Source organism: Ambystoma mexicanum, chromosome 6q, assembly GCF_040938575.1.
Source record: "Ambystoma mexicanum isolate Mex_15411 chromosome 6q, UKY_AmexF1_1, whole genome shotgun sequence".
Classification (NCBI taxonomy): Eukaryota; Metazoa; Chordata; class Amphibia; order Caudata; family Ambystomatidae; genus Ambystoma; species Ambystoma mexicanum.
In genome coordinates, this window is record NC_090937.1 from 543,212,654 (window position 1) to 543,232,123 (window position 19,470).

A 19,470-nucleotide genomic window follows, 5' to 3' on the forward strand; every position below is an offset into this window, starting at 1 on the left:
CGAGCAGCTTGGCGTAGGCCAATATACATATATTCATAGCAATAAGAGGCACAATATAATTTCTCTTTTGACAAACCCTCCTTTTGGCCTATGCCAAGTGCTAAAACTACTTTGGATCTTCTTGCAAATAACTTCATGCATCATCATCCATGCACCCTGAATCGCTGTCGGAAATATCTATTGCCATTAGGTCATTTGCTAAAATTTCTTTCAACACATATTCTTTGGAAGTTTTATCTGGGGCATACACTTTATGCCCTATCGAACCTATCGCTTGTGCGCAACATCCCCCTAGCATCGAACATATACCAGGTAGGCACTGAATACAGCAACAAAGAAACAACAGGATTCCCAAAATAATGAGCAAGACCGAAAGTACCTTCCAACCCCAAGATCGCAAGAAGTCCCAGAACCAAGTGCCAAGATCCCAATTTCCCTCGGGAACATGCACTTCTGAACTAAGGACTTGCAGATCCTGTATTGCCTTGAAGATGGTTGGGGAGGAATCTGGAACGAAAACACAGCAAGCGGACCCCACTAATTTACACACACCGCCACGTTCATCCAGAATGACATCTAATGCCATCTGGTTTTGAAGTGCTGCTAGTCTTATCGCCTTCTGTTCTAACGCCATATTATAGAGTATGAATGTGGTCCGGTTGATGGTTCTCTCCAGTACTCTCACTAGTTTTCTGATATCTTCTGAATTCGCTATCTGCCCCCAAAATGGCACAACTGATTTTGCTATATCTCCCAAGATTTTTGCTGGGGTGTCACCATTCTCGTCCCGCCGTGGACGAGCCTTTGAAACTTCTTTTGTACTAGCTATAAACACCCCATGTAACAGGATCCCTAAATAACAGGTTCCCTGCCAATCCCTGGGCAACCATGGGAATGCTACATTACCGCAGACAAAGTAGACAGGCTCGCCTACATACAAAGTTCTGTTTTCCCCAGTCAAATTTGCAATGTTGGCACAACCTAGAAAATCTCCCATTGACTGAGTTCCATTCCTCTCTATGCAAAAAAAACTGAATTGGGGCTATGTTTAACAGTGTAAGAAGGAGGCATGGCATCCTTATTGCCTATCGGAGCCATTTTAAAGGAAATCAAAGATTGGAAAGGACGAGACAGTCTATCAGTAGGCCTAATAGAAGCAACATTAGGTTTACTCCTGTTTGCGAAAAGCGAGCATCCCAGGGGAGTCAAAACAGGTTTCTCAAAACTATTCAAATTGGTGCCATCAAAGTTCCCTGAGATGCTATCATTCCAATGACCAAAGAACAGTGCTCTAAGAGAAGCATAGCAAGCAGTTGTCAAAGGTAAAGGATGAATATACCAACTTAACCCCTTATCCCCGTGTTGCGGTAAATGTGAGCAGACCCAACAGTTAGACTTATTAAAAATGGCATGCGTAGCATTCATGATATGTAGTAAAGTATTATTGTGGTACCTTTGTCTATGCTGAGAGTCGCTAGGGGACAGAGTATGCAAATTTAGAAAGGGAGTAGGAACAGCAGGTATACTTTCACAAGGTAACAAAAATTCTAAAGAATGAGTTTCCTCACGGTACCACAATCCTAAGGCAGTGACTATTATAAACCCAAATATCATTATAAAAACACAGCAATACGTTTTCGGGACCCAGGCGTTTTGTCCATTGTCCCGGTTGGTCACCCCCTTATTTACAAGTCCCATACGAGCGGTAGCGGTGGCAGGCATTGTAGTCTTCAACGGATACCCCCAATGTTCGTTGCTGGTGACCTACCGGTCGCGCGACTTCTTAGTCCTTCCACAACCCTAGCCAACAGAATCCCCTTTCTCAAATTTCGGTAAAAACAAGCCCTCGATGATCCTTTTCTTTTTAAAATGCACATCCGAACCGTGCCGTTAGTCTAATTACTTGGACGCAGATTGTACCTTGCTTTTCCCAGTACTGAGTGGTCCGGAAACAATGTGTCGTCACTTCCCGTTGGAAGCAACGTATCAGAGACAAGTGAAGATGCCGAATTTGGAACAGCAGTTTCCGGATGCAAAACTTTTGGAGAGTGTGGAGACAAAATGGCGGCTTCCCCAAGCCTCGCGGGCTCAGAGAGATTCTCCGACACACTCTCGGCGCTATTTACTGCTTCGGGATCGTTGGTTGCAGGATTAGCGAGGGGTTCTGTTTCTTCTGTAACATGTGGCACTGGGGGAGGAAGTTTCTTGACGTGGGACGCGTGGATCCAGTTCTTTCTTCCAGAGACCCGCACTGCTGTTTGGGTGACCAAAAGGACCTGGAACAGCCCACGCCAGCGAGGCGCAAGGCAGGAAGAACGCTCAAATGCCTTGATGAGCACCCAACTCCCAGGCCGTATACTGTGGCCCGGGCCCTCGTATCGCACAGGTAAAGCTTCTCGCACCTGGTGATACATCAAATACAGGTTTTTAGTCAACTGGCTGCAATAATCTGAAAGTAATACATTTTCAACATTTCTCAATGAATTGCATTTAGGAAGGTTCCAAATATTGGCAGGTCTCCCCATTGCCACCTCAAATGGAGAGAGCCCAGTTTTAGTTTGAGGGGTTGTACGCATGGATAATAACACGATCGGTAAGGCGTCCGTCCATTTTAGTTTGGTGCCGGCACACGTCTCAGCGAGCTTGTTCTTGATGATACCATTGTGTCTTTCTACTAGTCCGGCGCTCTGAGCATGTCGGGCCGAATGGAACCGTTTGTCAATTTGTAATGCCTCTCATATCTGCAGAATTACAGCAGCGACAAAATGTGGACCATTGTCAGACCAGATAACTCTTGGTAGCCCAAACAGCGGGAAGTATTCCTTTAACATGGTTTTTGCAGTAGTCATGGCTGTAACATCTTTAACGGGGAATGCCTCAACCCATTTACTAAAAGCGCAGATGACCACCAGCACATATTATTTCTTGTCACATCGTTCCATTTCAATAAATTCAAAGTGGATAACTTCAAAGTGGACAGAGGGTGGTCCAAAACTTCCCCTTGGAGATACCGTCCCCTTTCCCACATTGTGTTCTAGGCAAATCATGCAATCCTGGACGTAGCGCTGGGCAATTTCCGAAATGTTGTCATTTGCCCAAACTTTCTCTAACATTTTTGTCATCTTCTGGGCACATATATGCGTATGACCACGGGCCATGATGACCATTATCATTATATATGCTTCAGGGAGTAGCCATTTCCCTTCAATTATGTCCACCCAACACCCGTCATCATCAAGTTTCTGTGACGCTAACCTGTCCCCCACAGGGGTGTCGATCGGACCCGGACAGCTGCGGTCTCCGTCAGCGTGATGCGTAGTGCAGAGATGACTGTCTGGACTGCCCGCCTAGTCTTGTCTGCTGGACCCGAAGAAGTATTTTCCTGCAAGTGGAGACAGGGATTAGCAACCTGTGGGTTTTAGTGATGGCCTCCCAACTGTTCTCGCTCTCCCCCACTAATCACCTCAGATATCCCCTTAGTAACCTCACCTTATGTTTGTAAAAGATGAGCTCTCCATCCAGCGTGTCTTCTTGCAGGGGCTCGTAGATACCAGTTACTTCACTGGTTTGAAGGCATTGGGAGAGTTCCGGTAAGCATTGACTCTGAAGTCCCAGGCGGGATTGGTAAGCATCAAGTTCAAAGAGTTCAATGTGCCCGATGTTCACTCTTGTCCCCCTTCCTTCCTTAAGTTGCAACTGAGTTCGTGAGAAGAGGGTCTCGTAGCTGCTGCTGGCGTTCAGGTAAGAGTCTGTGTTACCCAACGCTGTCCGGTAACTATTGCATGAGTTAACGTGTTGTTTTTCTCCCTCTTTACAGATGCGGCATATGAGGATATGGAGAATAATACCGCCGGTGTTAAATCAGGTAAGTCTATGGTGGTAAGAGGTATTTGTTGATTCCCTTGGCTCACCTTGTTATTCTTGTGCCCCTAGGTGCCGGAGTACGGCGAAGAAATGATGGAGACAGTGCCGGATCGAAAGATGCTGTGAGAACTGGTGAGTATGGCGCCGTGCTGGAGATGGCGAAGCGACGCGTGCAGGACGGATGTACTTTCCAGGTCGGGAGATGAAATGGATCCGGAATCAGGTGAGGAATTTCAAATAAGTTTGTTTTCTAACCTTGTCCTTTTCTTCCTCTTTATTCTAGGAGCTCCGGATTCGAGGCGGGCGTGGCAGAAGACTGGATGCTGGCTGCAGGTACGCGGGCGTGGCAGAAGACTGGATGCTGGCTGCAGGCACGGTGAGAGTCACGCTGCTCGATGCAGAATAACACGAAGCATGTGCTGCTGTTCGGGCGTGGTTTAAATAGCCTCCAAAGTAGTCCCAGGAAAGAAGTTCCCCAGGACCACACCCGAGTAAAAAATAGTCCCTGTAGTAAAATAGTCCCATCCAGGCCTCACGTTGGCTTGGATTTATTTGCAGCATGGTCTGCATGAGGTAAGTAATGTGTATGAGCCTGGCGCCTATGGCGCCAGGACCGATTTTTATTATGAGCCTGGTGCCTACGGCGCCAGGACTGAACCCAGACAGCCCCTAGCTGGGGCTGCTGGGGTTTTTGTAAATGTCTGGATCTCTGCTCCCGGGGCTGATGGGCTTGATCCGGATACCCGGGGGTAGGCATCATGACAGTACTCCCCCCCAAGGCCCCTCCTAAAGTTGTTCTTCCCCTTGGCCCTGGTTTGTCTGGGAAGTTCCGATGGAATTTCTTCACCAACCGAGGTGCATGAACGTGGTCAATAGGCTCCCATGACCTTTCCTGTGGTCCGTAACCTTTCCAGTCGATTAAATAAAAAAATCTTGATTTAACCAACTTAGAGTCCAGGATATTCTTTACCTCGAATTCAGGTTCTCCATCTATTAGGATGGGGTCAGGTAGTTTGGCAAGTCTTGTCCCGGGTTGAACTGGTTTCAGAAGTGAAACATGAAAGACAGGATGGATCCGCATATTAGAGGGTAATTCCAACTTGACGGCCACCGGGTTGATAATGGCCTTAATAGTGTAAGGTCCCAAATACCTAGGATTAAAAGTCCGAGTTCCTTTTAGAGGTATGTGTTTTGTAGCCAGCCAAACTTGATCCCCAATCTGATATCATGGAGCATCGCTTCTATGTTGATCAGTATTTTTCTTATATTTCTCTTTCGCTTGTTTCAAATGTTCTGTTGCCTCCTTAAAGGCTTGTGTAATAGTAGAGTGTAAATGACTAACTGCAGGTATTTCTAAGTGCTGAGGCGAATCGAGTTCTGAGGTTCGAGGGTGATGTCCGTATATGGTATAGAAGGGGCTTTGTCCGGTTCCAGAATTTACTGAGTTATTGTATGCATATTCGGAAATCCATAAAATATCCTTCCAATTGCTTTCGGTCTGGTGCAGCATGCAACGTAGGTACTGTTCAAGGGTCTGGTTGGTCCTCTCTGTCTGACCATCGGTCTGGGCATGGTGACTGGTTGATAACCTCACGTCGATGTGCGCCAATTGACAACATTTCTTCCAAAATTGTGAAATGAATTGACTGCCTCGGTCAGAAACCAATATGGAAGGAAATCCGTGTATTCGAACAATGTTTTCGAGGAACTTCTTGGCCAAAATTGAAGCGGAAGGTAATCCTTTTAAAGGAATGAAGCGGGCCATCTTGGAAAAAAGATCCACAATAACTAGGATGGTGTTAAATCCATTACATGGAGGTAGATCTGTAATAAAGTCTAAAGACAAGATGTGCCATGGTGTAGGTGGAATATCCAAAGGTTGTAAAAGGCCATCAGGTTTTTTCTTCTGGCTTTTGTTTTGGGCGCAAATGCCACAAGACATAACAAATGACTTTACGTCTTTTCGCCAAGTGGGCCACCAGAACTGTCTCTTAATTTTCGCTTCAGTTTTTGCGATACCTGGGTGCCCTTCCATCAGGGTGTCATGGTAATTGGAGATGACTAGTTCTTGTATTTCCTTGTGTGGTAGAAATAGTCGTCCTTGATAGTAAGGTAGGTCTTTGACGACTGCGTAGTCCGGGCCTTTCTTTACCCAGTCCTCCAGGGTTGCTGGATCGAAGAGTTGTTGGATTTTTGAATGAATATCTTCTAGTGTCTGTAGAGTAGTTATGCCAAGAATTCTTTGCTTGGGAATTATTGGCACCGGTTCCGGATTTGCATATGCTCCTCCCATACCTATTCGGGATAAGGCATCTGCTTTGCCATTTTTGCAGCCTGGTCGATAAGTGATCACGAAATCGAATTCGGCAAAGAACAATGCCCATTGAAGTTGTCGCGATGATTGGGCTTTATCTGTTTTTAAATACTGCAGGTTCCGGTGATCAGTGATTACGGTAATGGTATGCCTGGCACCAAGAAGGTAGTGCCGCCAAGCCTTAAAGGCGGATTTGATAGCTAATAGCTCTTTATCGGTAATCGCATAGTTTAACTCAGGTGCTGAGAACTTCCTGGACCAAAACGCTACTGGGTGAAGTTGACCGGTTTCAGGATCCTTCTGGGACAGGACAGCTCCCATGGCTAAACTGGATGCATCAGTTTCTACTATGTATGGAAGCTTAGGGCGTGGATGCTTTAAGACAGGTGCTCATGTGAATTTCCCTTTCAGCTCTTGGAAGGCCTTTTCAGCCTCTTCGGTCCACAAGAAGCGTTTGTTTTTTCGCAAAAGTGCTGTGATGGGGTGTACAACATGGGAGAAGTGCGGAATGAATCTGCGGTAGAAATTAGCAAATCCGAGCATGCTTTCTACCCCTTTGACTGAACTGGGTGATGGTCACTTGAGAATTGCGTCCACCTTTCCAGATTCCATTCGGACTCCCTTTGGAGTCAGGATAAATCCAAGAAATTCAACTTCTGTAGCAGGAAAAACACATTTTTCCAATTTTGCATATAACTTGTGCTGGCGTAGTTTCTCAAGGACTGCACGCACGTGCTTAACATGGTCTGATTCTGAGGAGGAGTACAATAGAATATCATCTATGTATACGACGACACAGACGTCAATGAGTTCACGAAGGACATCGTTCATAAAATACTGGAAGGCTGCTGGTGCATTGCACAACCCGAAGGGCATCACCTGATATTCGAATAATCCGTACTTGGTGCGAAAGGCAGTCTTCCATTCGTCGCCTTTCTTGACACGTACCAGATGATATGCCCCTCGGAGATCTAACTTAGTGTAGATACAAGCATCCTTTACTTGGTCTAGTAATTCGGGGATCAGAGGCAATGGGTATCGGTTTTTTACCGTAATCTGATTTTTTGCGCGGTAATCTATGCACGTTCTAAGGTCACCTTCCTTTTTTGGCACGAAGAATAAAGCTGAGGATGCAGGAGACTTGGAAGGACCAATAAAGCCATTAGCAAGGTATTGGTCCAAGTATTGCCGTAGGTGAAGATTTTCAGGTTCCGTGAGGGCGTAGATTCTACTGCATGGGGTTTGTGCACCGGGTAGGAGGTCGATTTGACAATCGTATGATCTGTGAGGAGGTAATGTATTGGCCTGTTCTTTTTGAAAAACATCCTGAAATTCTTGGTATTCCTGAGGTAACTGCACAATTGGGTTAATGAATGTAGCCAGGCCTTTGTTCAAAGTTTTCTCCGGGTAACAGGTGTGTGCACAATCCGGGAAGGTTATTCTCTTCTCTTGCCATTCTATACAAGGATTATGTGTTTCCAACCATGGCATCCCCAGTATTGTCTGGAACGTTGGGGCTTTGATTAGATCAAACACAATAGTCTCTCGATGCCCATCTTGACTCAACAGTGTCATCTCTGTAGTGGAATGAGTTACAGGCCCCGAGGCAATCTCAGTTCCATCCACTGTGGTGATGACATCCGAAGTGGTCTTTTTGCAAAGTGGTAGATTCATCCTTGACACCAATTCGTGGTCCATATAGTTTCCTACGGCCCCGCTATCTATGTATGCCCTTACTGTGTGCATACGTGATGGCTGCCTGGGATCAAGTAGGACCATTGGGATGATCAGATGCGAGGTCTGAGTGTCCTTCTTTAAGCTCGGCAAGCAGACCTCTACGCTTGTCGGGCGTGGTCGTTTCCCGAATCAGGCTCTATGTGGCTTTTATCAGCAACTCCTACCACCGTCTTGGGTGGTTTTGTAGGGCAATCCCGTAGAAAATGTCCTGAGGTTCCACAGTACAGACACAACTGCATCTGTCGTCTTCTTTCTCTTTCCTTTTGAGTTAAGGGTCCTTTAACCCCCCCGATCTGCATAGGTTCAGATGCATCTGTTCCTTTGGGGGCAACGTTGGGTTTAACCAATACCCGATTCTCGAACTTAGCTCGATCAAACTTTCGGTTCTGAAGTCGGTGGTCTAGCTGGACCACTAAGTCTATAAATTCTGTGCAATCCTGAGGTGGGTTCACAACTTGAGCCAAGACGTCTTTGAGTTCTCCCTGAAGTCCACGATGAAACAATGTAATTCGTTTTTCCTCCGGCCACCCGGTTTCCACCACCAACCTATTGAAGGTTGCAATATAGGTTAGCAGATCCTGGTTACCCTGTCGTAAGGATAAAAGTTTGTTGTCCAATGCTTGACCCTGTGAGTGTCTGGCAAATAGTTTTTCCATGCTCCTTTGAAAACCCTGAAAATCCCGGAGAAGAGGATCATCCTGGTTGACTAACAGAATGGACCAATCCGCTGCGCTGCCACTAAGATATGATAATACAAAGGCTACTTTGGCTTGGTCATTTGGAAAGGCTCCCGGTCTGCATAAAAAGTGCAAGCGGCATTGGTTCATAAACACGGCAAACCTTTTGGGGTCCACAGCAAAGCGTTCGGGTGGAGCTAACGGAATATTTCCTGGTAAAACCACTTGCACAGGATTGCTTGATGAAACGGGGGTTGGGTTTCCCCCATATCCAGGTACGGGCGTTTGCCCAGCTTGGTTTTGCAGTAGTTGCCTACCCAGATCATCAGTGCGCTCCTTTGAGACAATCAGTTAACTTCTGAGGGCATTAGTCTCTTGGCGAGCGGCATGTACTTCCGCCCTAAATTCCCCCAATAATTGGGCCAGTTGGTCGGTTTCTGAGGTTTCCATAACACCCGGGTGGGTATTTTTAGAAAGGCTTTGTGTTCTGTTATGCTCACCTGAACCCCAGAGGGGTATCGATCGGACCCGGACAGCTGCGGTCTCCGTCAACGTGATGCGTAGTGCAGAGATGACTGTCTGGACTGCCCGCCGAGTCTTGTCTGCTGGACCCAAAGAAGTATTTTCCTGCAAGTGGAGACAGGGATTAGCCACCTGTGGGTTTTAGTGATTGCCTCCCAACTGTTCTCGCTCTCCCCCACTAATCACCTCAGATATCCCCTTAGTAACCTCACCTTATGTTTGTAAAAGATGAGCTCTCCATCCTGCGTGTCTTGCAGGGGTGCGTAGATACCAGTTACTTCACTGGTTTGAAGGCGTTGGGAGAGTTCCGGTAAGCATTGACTAAGAAGTCCCAGGCGGGATTGGTAAGTATCAAGTTCAAAGAGTTCAATGTGCCCAAAGTGTTCACTCTTGTCCCCCTTCCTTCCTTAAGTTGCAACTGAGTTCGTGAGAAGAGGGTCTCGTAGCTGCTGCTGGCGTTCAGGTAAGAGTCTGTGTTACCCAACGCTGTCCGGTAACTATTGCATGAGTTAACATGTTGTTTTTCTCCCTCTTTACAGATGTGGCATATGAAGATATGGAGAATAGCGCCGGTGGTAAATCAGGTAGGTCTATGGTGGTAAGAGGTATTTGTTGATTCCCTTGGCTCACCTTGTTATTCTTGTGCCCCGAGGTGCCGGAGTACGGCGAAGAAATGATGGAGACAGTGCAGGATCGAAAGATGCTGAGAGAACTGGTGAGTATGGCGCCGTGCTGGAGCTGGCAAAGCGACGCGTGCAGGACTGATGTACTTTTCGGGTCGGGAGATGAAATGGAGCCGGAATCAGGTAAGGAATTTGAAATAAGTTTGTTTTCTAACCTTGTCCTTTTCTTCCTCTTTATTCTAGGAGCTCCGGATTCGAGGCGGGCGTGGCAGAAGACTGGATGCTGGCTGCAGGCACGGTGAGAGTCACGCTGCTGGATGCAGAATAATACGAAGCATGTGCTGCTGTTCTGGCGTGGTTTAAATAGGATCCTAAGTAGTCCCAGGAAAGAAGTTCCCCAGGACCACACCCGAGTAAAAAATAGTCCCTGTAGTAAAATAGTCCCATCCAGGCCTCACATTGGCTTGGATTTATTTGCAGCATGGTCTGCATGAGGTAAGTAATGTCTATGAGCCTGGCGCCTATGGTGCCAGGACTGAACCCAGACAGCCCCTAGCTGGGGTTTTTGTAAATGTCTGGATGCCTGCTCCCGGGGCTTGATCCGGAGGCCCGTGGGTAGGCATCATGACAGTTTCCCCAAGCCTTCAGCCCACCTTTTGGATTCTTCTAACATGGCATCAGCTTGGATATCCCGTAAAGACCCAACACCCTCATCCATTGCATAAGCATTTACAGTCTCCCTGAGTTTTCTACCCTGCTCCCCCCTCACCACACTCAATCCTACTTCTGCAGTCTGTCCTGATACATTCTGGTTTCACCATCACCGTCTTGTGGACAATGCTGGATTTGACTTTTATGGACTTCATTCATTCATGATGCGTCACCCTTTCTCAACTCTCATGGTGAACTTCATTTGCATCTTGTACTCATGGTGGTCCTGATTCATGCTGTTCCCATCTTCATCTTGTATCCTGGCTTGCAGCATTATGTGTTACTACTGACTTCTGCAATTGTATTCACTCTCCCCTCTTGCTTCTCCACTCTTTTGACTGCTAACTCTCTGTTCTCTCCTCCTTTCCCTTCTTTCTTTTCCTATCTCCTCCCCTTACTTTCTTGTAGCACTTACTCTATTAGAATTGTCTCTGGAACTAGTATGATAGCAACCTCGTCTTCCAGCACTATCTCAAATGTCGTCAGGCCTAATATGATAGTTGCTTGTTTTGTTCCTCCCCTACCTTTCTGCACCCCTCTCCCTCACCTCTTGTTTTTTTTTTCCGGTTCTACCAGAAATGTCGTCAGGCCTAGTACGGTAGTCGCCTGTCTGTTTCCATTTCTTTCCCACTCTCCCCCTCCCTTCCTTATCTATGTTTTAGCTCTTGCACTATCTGAAATGTTGTCAGGCCGAGTATGATAGTTAATTTCACATCCTTACTGTTCATGGCTTCTAAAAATGTAATTGTTTTTTCCCTTGTTCCCTCCCTTGCCTTGAAGCGCTTTGAAACACATTGTGTATAGGCGCTATATAAATAAACTATCATATCATATCATATCCCTCGAAACATACATCTCCGTAAGGGGATCGGTAGCAGTTTGTCTAGCTATCTGATCAGCGAAAGCATTCCCTTTCCCTATGTCATCTGTAATCTTTCGATGTGCTGCACATTTCATAACTGCTAACTAAGTAGGGCGCGCAAGTGCTGACAGTAGTTGTACTATTAGGGAGCCATGTTGGATTTTAGTGCCATGTGAAGTTACGAACCCTCTCTCTGACCAAAGTCTCCCAAAGTTGTGAACCACCCCAAAGGCATACTGACTATCAGTATATATATTTACTGCAAGCCCTTCGGAAAGTTCACAAGCGCGGGTCAATGCTATAATTTCTGTGGCCTGCACAGAATTATGCGTGATTCTCTTAGTTTCCACAACTGTGCTTAATGTAGTGATTGCATAAGCAGCTATGTACCATCCGGAAGTTTGAAGCAGGAGCCATCACAAAACAGTTCTCATTGCGGATTATCCAAAGGAGTGTCTTTCAAATCAATTCTACCCTCTGTCTCTTGTTCAGTAGTATACAGACAGTCATGTGACTCTTCATCGCCGCAAGTAGTATCTTGCGGGAAAGGTAGGAGTTCAGCCGGATTAAGAACACAACACCTCTTAATTTGAATATGAGGAGCAAACAAGATCAATTCATATCTTGTCAACTGTGCAGAAGTGAGGTGTTGTGTTTGGGTTTGGTTCAGTAGAACATCTACAGAGTGAGGCACCATCAGGGTTAGATCATGGCCTAGGACCATTCCCTCACTCTGCAGCAGCGACAGCTCACAAACTTCTTGGCAAAGCGCATGCTACAGGATCAAGGGCGGAAGAAAAGTAACCGCATGGCCTATTCTTCCCTCCATGTTCCTGCGTTAATACAGCCAAAGCAAATCCATCACATTCATGCACAAACAACACAAAGGCCTTTTCATAGTTTGGTGTGCCCAAAACTAGTGCAGAGCATAATGCAGTCTTAAGCAAGTCAAATGATTGCTGGTGTTCCACGTTACATGGCAATGGCGAAGAAATGCCCTTCTTTGTCAAAGCCAACATCGGTTTGATCACTAGTGAAACATTTGGGATCCACAACCTACAGTAAGAAGCCATACCTATCAAGGCTCTAACTTCCTTCTGTGTATTTGGGACAGACATGCCAGAAATGTGTTTTATTCTTTCAGGTGTCAATCTTCTTCCCTCCTTTGACAGGATATAGCCTAAATAGGCGACCTCCAGGCAACAATTTTGAATTTTTTAGGCGAAGCTTTGTGACCATGCTTAGCTAGATGGATAAGCATTAACACAGTGCCCTCCTTGCAGGTGCTCTCAGAGTCAGCAGCTAAGAGCATGTCATCAACAAACTGAAGCAATGTACAAGTAGAGGGCAATTCAAGCGTATCAAGTTGTTCTTTCAAAGCCCTACTATAGATGCTAGGACTCTCTGTGTACCCTTGAGGTGAACAAGTAAATGTGTACGAGCGTCCCCCTAAGGTGAACGCGAACAAGTATCTACTATCCTTGTGTATACTAAAGAAAGCATTCTTTAGATCCACCACACTAAAGTAAGTAGCTGTAGCTGGAATCATGGTTAGGATTGTCGTTACATCAGGCATAATTGGAAATTGTGGAGGGACGACTTTATTAATGGCACGTAAAACAATTATGAAACGGAATGGAATTACATTATTGCCTTTCTTGTACACGGGTAAAATCAGACTATTACACAAACTTCCTGAAATTTCTTCAATCACCCCGCGATGCACAAAATCGGAAACAATGCATTTCAAAGCTCGGTCGCCCTCAACTGAAATCTTATACTGGGGAATGCGTGGCAGCTCAATTCCATGTTTCAAAACTATCTTAACAGATTCAATCTGTAAAACACCGTCATCATTGTCGTCAACAGCCCATAAGCTCTCTGGTAAATTAATGAATTCTGGCGGCAAAGGTCTAGTCAAGAATTGCGAGACAGAAAATTGCTGTGGTGAAATCGTCAAGCACACTCTATCAGAAGAACAATAAATCACTGCATTTAATTCTTTTAACAGATTCAACCCCAGCAAGTTCTCTCCACAATTCGAAGTCAACAGAAATGGACAGTGGTCCATAAAGCGACCCAAAGAAATTGGGTACCGGCGAAGAAACCGGACAAACAACTGGTGTGCCAGAAAACCCTACAGAAACATTGGTTTGACCTGACAGTGGAAAGTTTGGAACACGTGAATGTTAAATGGAACACTTCTGTGCTCCAGTGTCTATCAAAAACTGATGTTTCCTATTTCCCACCACCATTTCAACATAGGGACCTTTCTGATTGACGGGAATAGGTGTAGGTTCCAAACCCTGCTTCGGGCAATCCTAACGAAACAGAATGTCTGCAAAAGGAAGCTCTTCAGATAAATATGCAGCGGAAGGATGATCAAATATGTTCCTAGTGTCCACACTCGAAATCTGATTGTCCTGCGAGAAAGGTTGCTGAGGATCCTGTGTAAACTGACCTCTACCAGGGCCCCCTACACCCGGGCGACCTCTGGATCGTCTACCCAAATTCCCAGGACCCAAGGGCACATTCCATTGCGGGACATATTGACCAATAATCTGAGAACTACCCCCTCTGGGGCCTCTAACAATTTGCTGCAATAGCACTTTAGTTTTCAAATCACCTTTTCGTTTTTTCAACTCCATATTTTTCATTATTGACATGATTCTCGTAGTACTGAGCCATGTGGAGTACTTCTGATTGGGACTTCGCCTGCCAAGCGCTCTCAGAAGACATAGGGCCTCATTACGACCCAGGCGGTAAGGGGTTTACGGCAGCGTAAACAGCGCCGACCCTTACCGCCTGAGTACGAGGTCCCTTAGCGCCATGGCGGACTTAACACCTGCTTTTAGCAGGTTAAAATCCATGGCGCTAAGGGACCATGGAGTTAATTACGCCACCGTAATTTACGGTGGCGTAATTAACGCCTTCCCCACTCCCATTATGCCCTATGGGGCAAAAATGGGAATGGGGAAGGGTAAATGGGGATTGGGGACTTACCGCCCCACCAAGGTCTGAATGGGGCGGTAAGTCCGCCAACCACCATGGCGTAAACGTAGTTTACGCCATGGTGGTAAAGTCACGGCCCAGGCGGTAACTTACCGCCTGGGTCGTAATGAGGCCCATAATCTGTGACTGGATGTCAGGCAGCAATCCACGCACAAATTTGTCCACAAATAACCTTTTCCCAGACTCTGTGCCTAGGTCTTGTCACAGAAATCCGAGAATACCTGTTCGAACCGATTAAAGAACTCGATAGCACCCTCAGACTTTCCTTGGACACAGGCCGTAAGTTTGTCCCAAATATTTCTTTTCTCTGGAATTATAGTTTTTAATTTTGCAATGATTCTATCAGGCAAAGTTAATATCACCTGAGCCGGTCTTTCACCAGCTGGCCTTTCTCCATCGAGTCTAATTATATTCACCCATGTATCTCCCAACCCTGGCACATCGTCTATAATTCTTACTTGTTTCCACAAATCTACAGGCAGGAGTACAGGGAATAACAAATCGATATCGCCTAAGGTGAACACTGAGGATTGCAAGATGGACTCTATTTCTTTATAGAATCCTGTCGGATTTTTCCTAATATCAGGAATAGATTGCCTAATAGTATTCACTTCTTGTCTTGAGAACGGGACGTGAACGAACTGAGATACATAATGTGCTGGAATGTCCACTGCGACTATACCCTGTGCAGCATCAACACAAACTCAACCTTTGGGACAAATGTCAGAGGAACCTATCTCATAGGCAACTGAGAAGTAGGTGACTCTGAATGCTTACTAAGCAACAGAGCTAAATCGAGCGCTAAAGCAGTCAAAGAAGTGTCAAGTGAAAAAGCTCTCTTGTAAATACTCAATAACTCTGTGGGACAACTAATTTTTCTTTTTACAGAATCATCCTGTAGGTACTCTATCATTACCTGTATCACTTTCCTCTGCATTTCTGGCGTATACTGACTATATGTGTCATATACTTCAACTGGAGTTATCGACATATCCGAAATCCATCTAAGTGCGTCCTTCATACAAATTCGTGCTTCCTCAGATATCGATTTACGACAAGGAAGGAACCGTTTCTGTACATACATACTTTCCCCTTTGTCATCCTCATTCTGCAACTTTTCAAACTCCTTTCTATACCCAAATAACCTCTCGACATGCTCATTTACATTCTTCACAGTGTCTCTAGAAAATGCTAAAGTATTTAGATCCCTTAATTCTAGCTGGAGATCTGTATTATTTAATTTTCGCCACATTACACATAAATGAATCCCTAAACCTTCAATAAAACATTTTTCTCAGGAAAATTATCCATATTACAAAGTGTGGCAAAAACATTAGCTTGATCATCCCTCTCCATACAATGCTTAGCCCATGCAATCAAATCACGTTTCTTCTCTGGTGGTACAGTATTGTGAGTGACAATCTTCAACCCTGCACCTCGATCGACTACAAGTGGCTCAGGACCACTTGGAAGAGAGGGAGCAGGCAAATTCAATGGAGGTACTGTAACTGGTGCAATAACAAGAGGTGGAGGAGCCGGAGGAAGGAGAACATTAGGAGGAGCAGGAACAACGGGAACAACAGCAGGTAGAGCAGGAATAACAGGGGGAAGAGGCAAAGCACCAGGAATAGGAACATACGGAGGTGGTGCAGAGGCACCAGGCCTTCGTTCATTTAACAATTTGTCTATAAATTCATCGGAAGCATGGAGGTCTTTGGAAGGATATATTTTTTGAATTCCAAGTGAGAAAGCCCTATCCATATTCCTAATCGATTCAGAATGTTTGTCTTGGTCATACAATAATGCTTTTTCAGCATTCGTCTTATGACGAAGCACATGTTTTCTCTACTTTTAAGTTACTGCAACACTTCTTTTTTCCAATTCTGCAAAACATCAAATGCTGCAGGTCTAGCCTTTTTCTTTAATAGAATTGACTCTAAATACTCAATGCGAGGGATTTCAAAGCTACCATTGATTGGCCACTGAAGTTCGGAGGCATGTCTCGTTTGTCTGTGCCAAATGTCATTAGATAATATACTTCCAATGCCATGCTTACAGTACATAGTACATGCCGGCGACGCCTCCTGTGGTGCGGGACGGCTAAATTCCAAAGATTGTCTATCGCTGCGGAACAATGCCCTGAATCAGGTAGACAATTTCCCAGGCATATCAAATTATTGGTGTTACCTGGTCAATTATTGTGTCTGCAGATACAATGCGCCAAATTCAAATTATCAGGGTTGAATTTAGAGTCGGGTCACGACTCACTTGAACAAACCTAAGGAGGTCCGATCGGATTTCAAAGAATCTTACCTAACTAATCTTGCCTTGTGTATGGTGATTTCAGCAAATCTGCCCGCCTCGATAAGTGGACCGTCGTCAAGATGCCTTCTCGGACCACAAGCTAATCGTCCAGGGATCGGGTCGTGCAGTGCTGCTGAGGTGTCGCGTCTCATTCAGTGGGGCCCCCATCTGTCACACCGTCCGATCCCAGTCCGATAGCCTGAGTCAACCTTCAACAATCCGGCATCAATCCTGAGGGTCCCTATTCGGGCGCCAACTGTGAAAACAAAATCAAAATATCGAGGCAGAGTACCCCAAAAGGAAACACACCGAACACGGGTTACAAAGGAACATACAAAGTACTTTATTTTATACTGAATCCAGTTACTAAGAACAGAACAAAAAACAGATAGCTATCGGCCCTCAGTGTAACACAACAAACTCCAGCGTGGTTCAATGTGTTCAGTGAGTGACGCTGTACATTAGAATGCATTGGTTGAGAGCACGATGTCCAGCCCCACTTCGGGATAATATTCCACTAATACATCACCGATCTAGGGTTCATGCCAAGTCTCGCCCATCCGCATATAACTGGTTTGCTTTTAATACATATATCAACAAGCCTATAAGGCAACTGTGTATTCTGGGATTTCCCATGCAGGTCTTCTCAAACATGAATACAATGTAGTTAAACAAGTGTTCTACATTCAGTATTTTAATACATTGTTCTTATTGTATACTCGTGGATTAGTTTCATTGCACGAGTAATCCTTTACACACAGGTCAACGAAGGACAAGGTCTCAGTTCACGACCTCAACAAGTGGCCTGGAGGCAAGTTACATATTAGCTACATACAGAGGTCAAGACGGCCATGTTGTATTTTGGAATGACATCGTCCACCATTTTAACTCACAGGGTGACTTTTACAAAGCAAACCTAAAATGGCAGATTGATCTAAAATGGCGGCTTACATTGATTCTAAGGTCAGGACCTTGCAACACGGATTTCTTCGCAAACGACTTAGGAGCAGCTTGGCGTAGGCCAATATACATATATTCATTGCAATTCGAGGCACGATATAATTTCTCTTTTGACAATTCAGATTGTGCAAGTGGGGTGGGGTGAGGGGGTGGGGTGCCGCGGGCGTGGGGGAGTGCAAGTAACTCCTAAGTGCTGCAGGGAGGTGGCTCATAAGTGCAACGACTCATGGGACTTGAAGGGTTGCAGATACAGTCTCTTAAGTGGTTCAGAGGCCCAGAGCCAGTGCAAGGGTAACTGGTCACGTAGGAGCCTGGTCCTGTATGTTCAATGTGTGGCCAGGTTGCCAGTATGCGTAGCAGACAGGGAAATTTGCAAGGGAGAGAGAGAGAGAAGTGGAAGCGAAAAGGACAGTCTTGAGTTGCTTCCTGGAAACTTAGGTGGTTCTGCTCCAGTTTAAGAGAGACAGGGAGACTGTTCCAGAGGGAGGCCCCACCCGATCACAGAGATCTACCCCTCCCCCCACTCTCTGCCTGGAGAAGCGTCTGACCCTCAGAGTTGGAGGTTGATGAACAGAGGGCTCGAGAAGGAAGATGCTTAGGAAGAGAAAGTTGTATATAGTGTGGTCCCCCGCTCCAGAAAGCCTTGTGGATGATGCTGAGGTTCTTGAGATTGATCCTCGCAGTCACAGGGAGCCAGTGGAGAGATTTCAGGGCTGAAGAGATGCAAACCCTGGGCTTGAAGCCAAGGACAAGTCTCGCAGTCCTGTTCTGAATAAGTTGTAAAGGGCGAGAAGTAGAGGCAGGCAGATATAGAAAGAGGAAGTTTGTTTCCTATGTGATCCTGTGCACATTTAGATTGTCTGTCCTCACAAATGCACTTTATTCAGATTTGCTTCACATTCATTATTTTAACACAAGTTGCTTCACTTAGTGTTTACTTAATTTGTCTCATATTCATCATATAGACACAAGTTATTTCACTTGGTGTATTCTCTTCCGTTATTAAACTTGTGGTGACTATTTTGGTGAGTGATGTGTCATTCTTCAAAGTGTATTTATGCCAGTGAGAGATATGTTATTCTTAAAAAAAAAGACCTTTGTACCAACACATCTTTGCACATGCTACTGTTTTGCCCTTCCTTGGGCTTTATCAAGGAACTATTAACTTTGTTCTGTGTGTCAGTTTGAATCATAATTTCATTTTTAATGCATACATGACATAGTTATGATACACACATATGTTGATCTGTTCTCAGTTTGGTTAGCAAGATTAATTCTCTTTATTCTTGTTTTCGAATGAACAAACCTCTGTGTATCTGAGGAGTTAAGGATAGGAGAGGTGTGGTTAGTCTAGTCTGCTGGTGCGCAGGAAGGAAGTAATTGTGTGTCTCTAAGTGGTTGCTTTGTTATATATGGTGTAAGCAGATAGCTTACCTTAGGTCCCAAGTAGTGGTGCAGTGGTTGGGGTTCCAGATTAGGAATTGGATTGTTGCGGGTGCGTTTAATCCTTCTTTTGGTAAGGCCGGTCTAATCCAGTAGCTGCTTAAGTCATGCCCTGTGGTTTCAAGCAAGTGTTTGTGTCTATTTGTTGATTGTTTAATCATGAATTCTATCATCATGTTTCCCGGTTCTTGGTGAGATGTGACATGTGCTTACCTAATCGGTGGTCCACTGTGCCTCTTTGATTTGTCATGCATGTCATCCATATATTTTGTGTGTGAGGTCTATAGTGCATGATCTTTGTGAGATTATTCATTTGGCAGGTTGTTGCGGCTTGCGAGTGGTATATATAGTGCATGGTCCTTGTGAGCTGATTCATTTACCAAGTTGTTGTAACTTGTGAGTGGTATCTTATAGTGCATGGTCCTTGTGAGATGATTCATT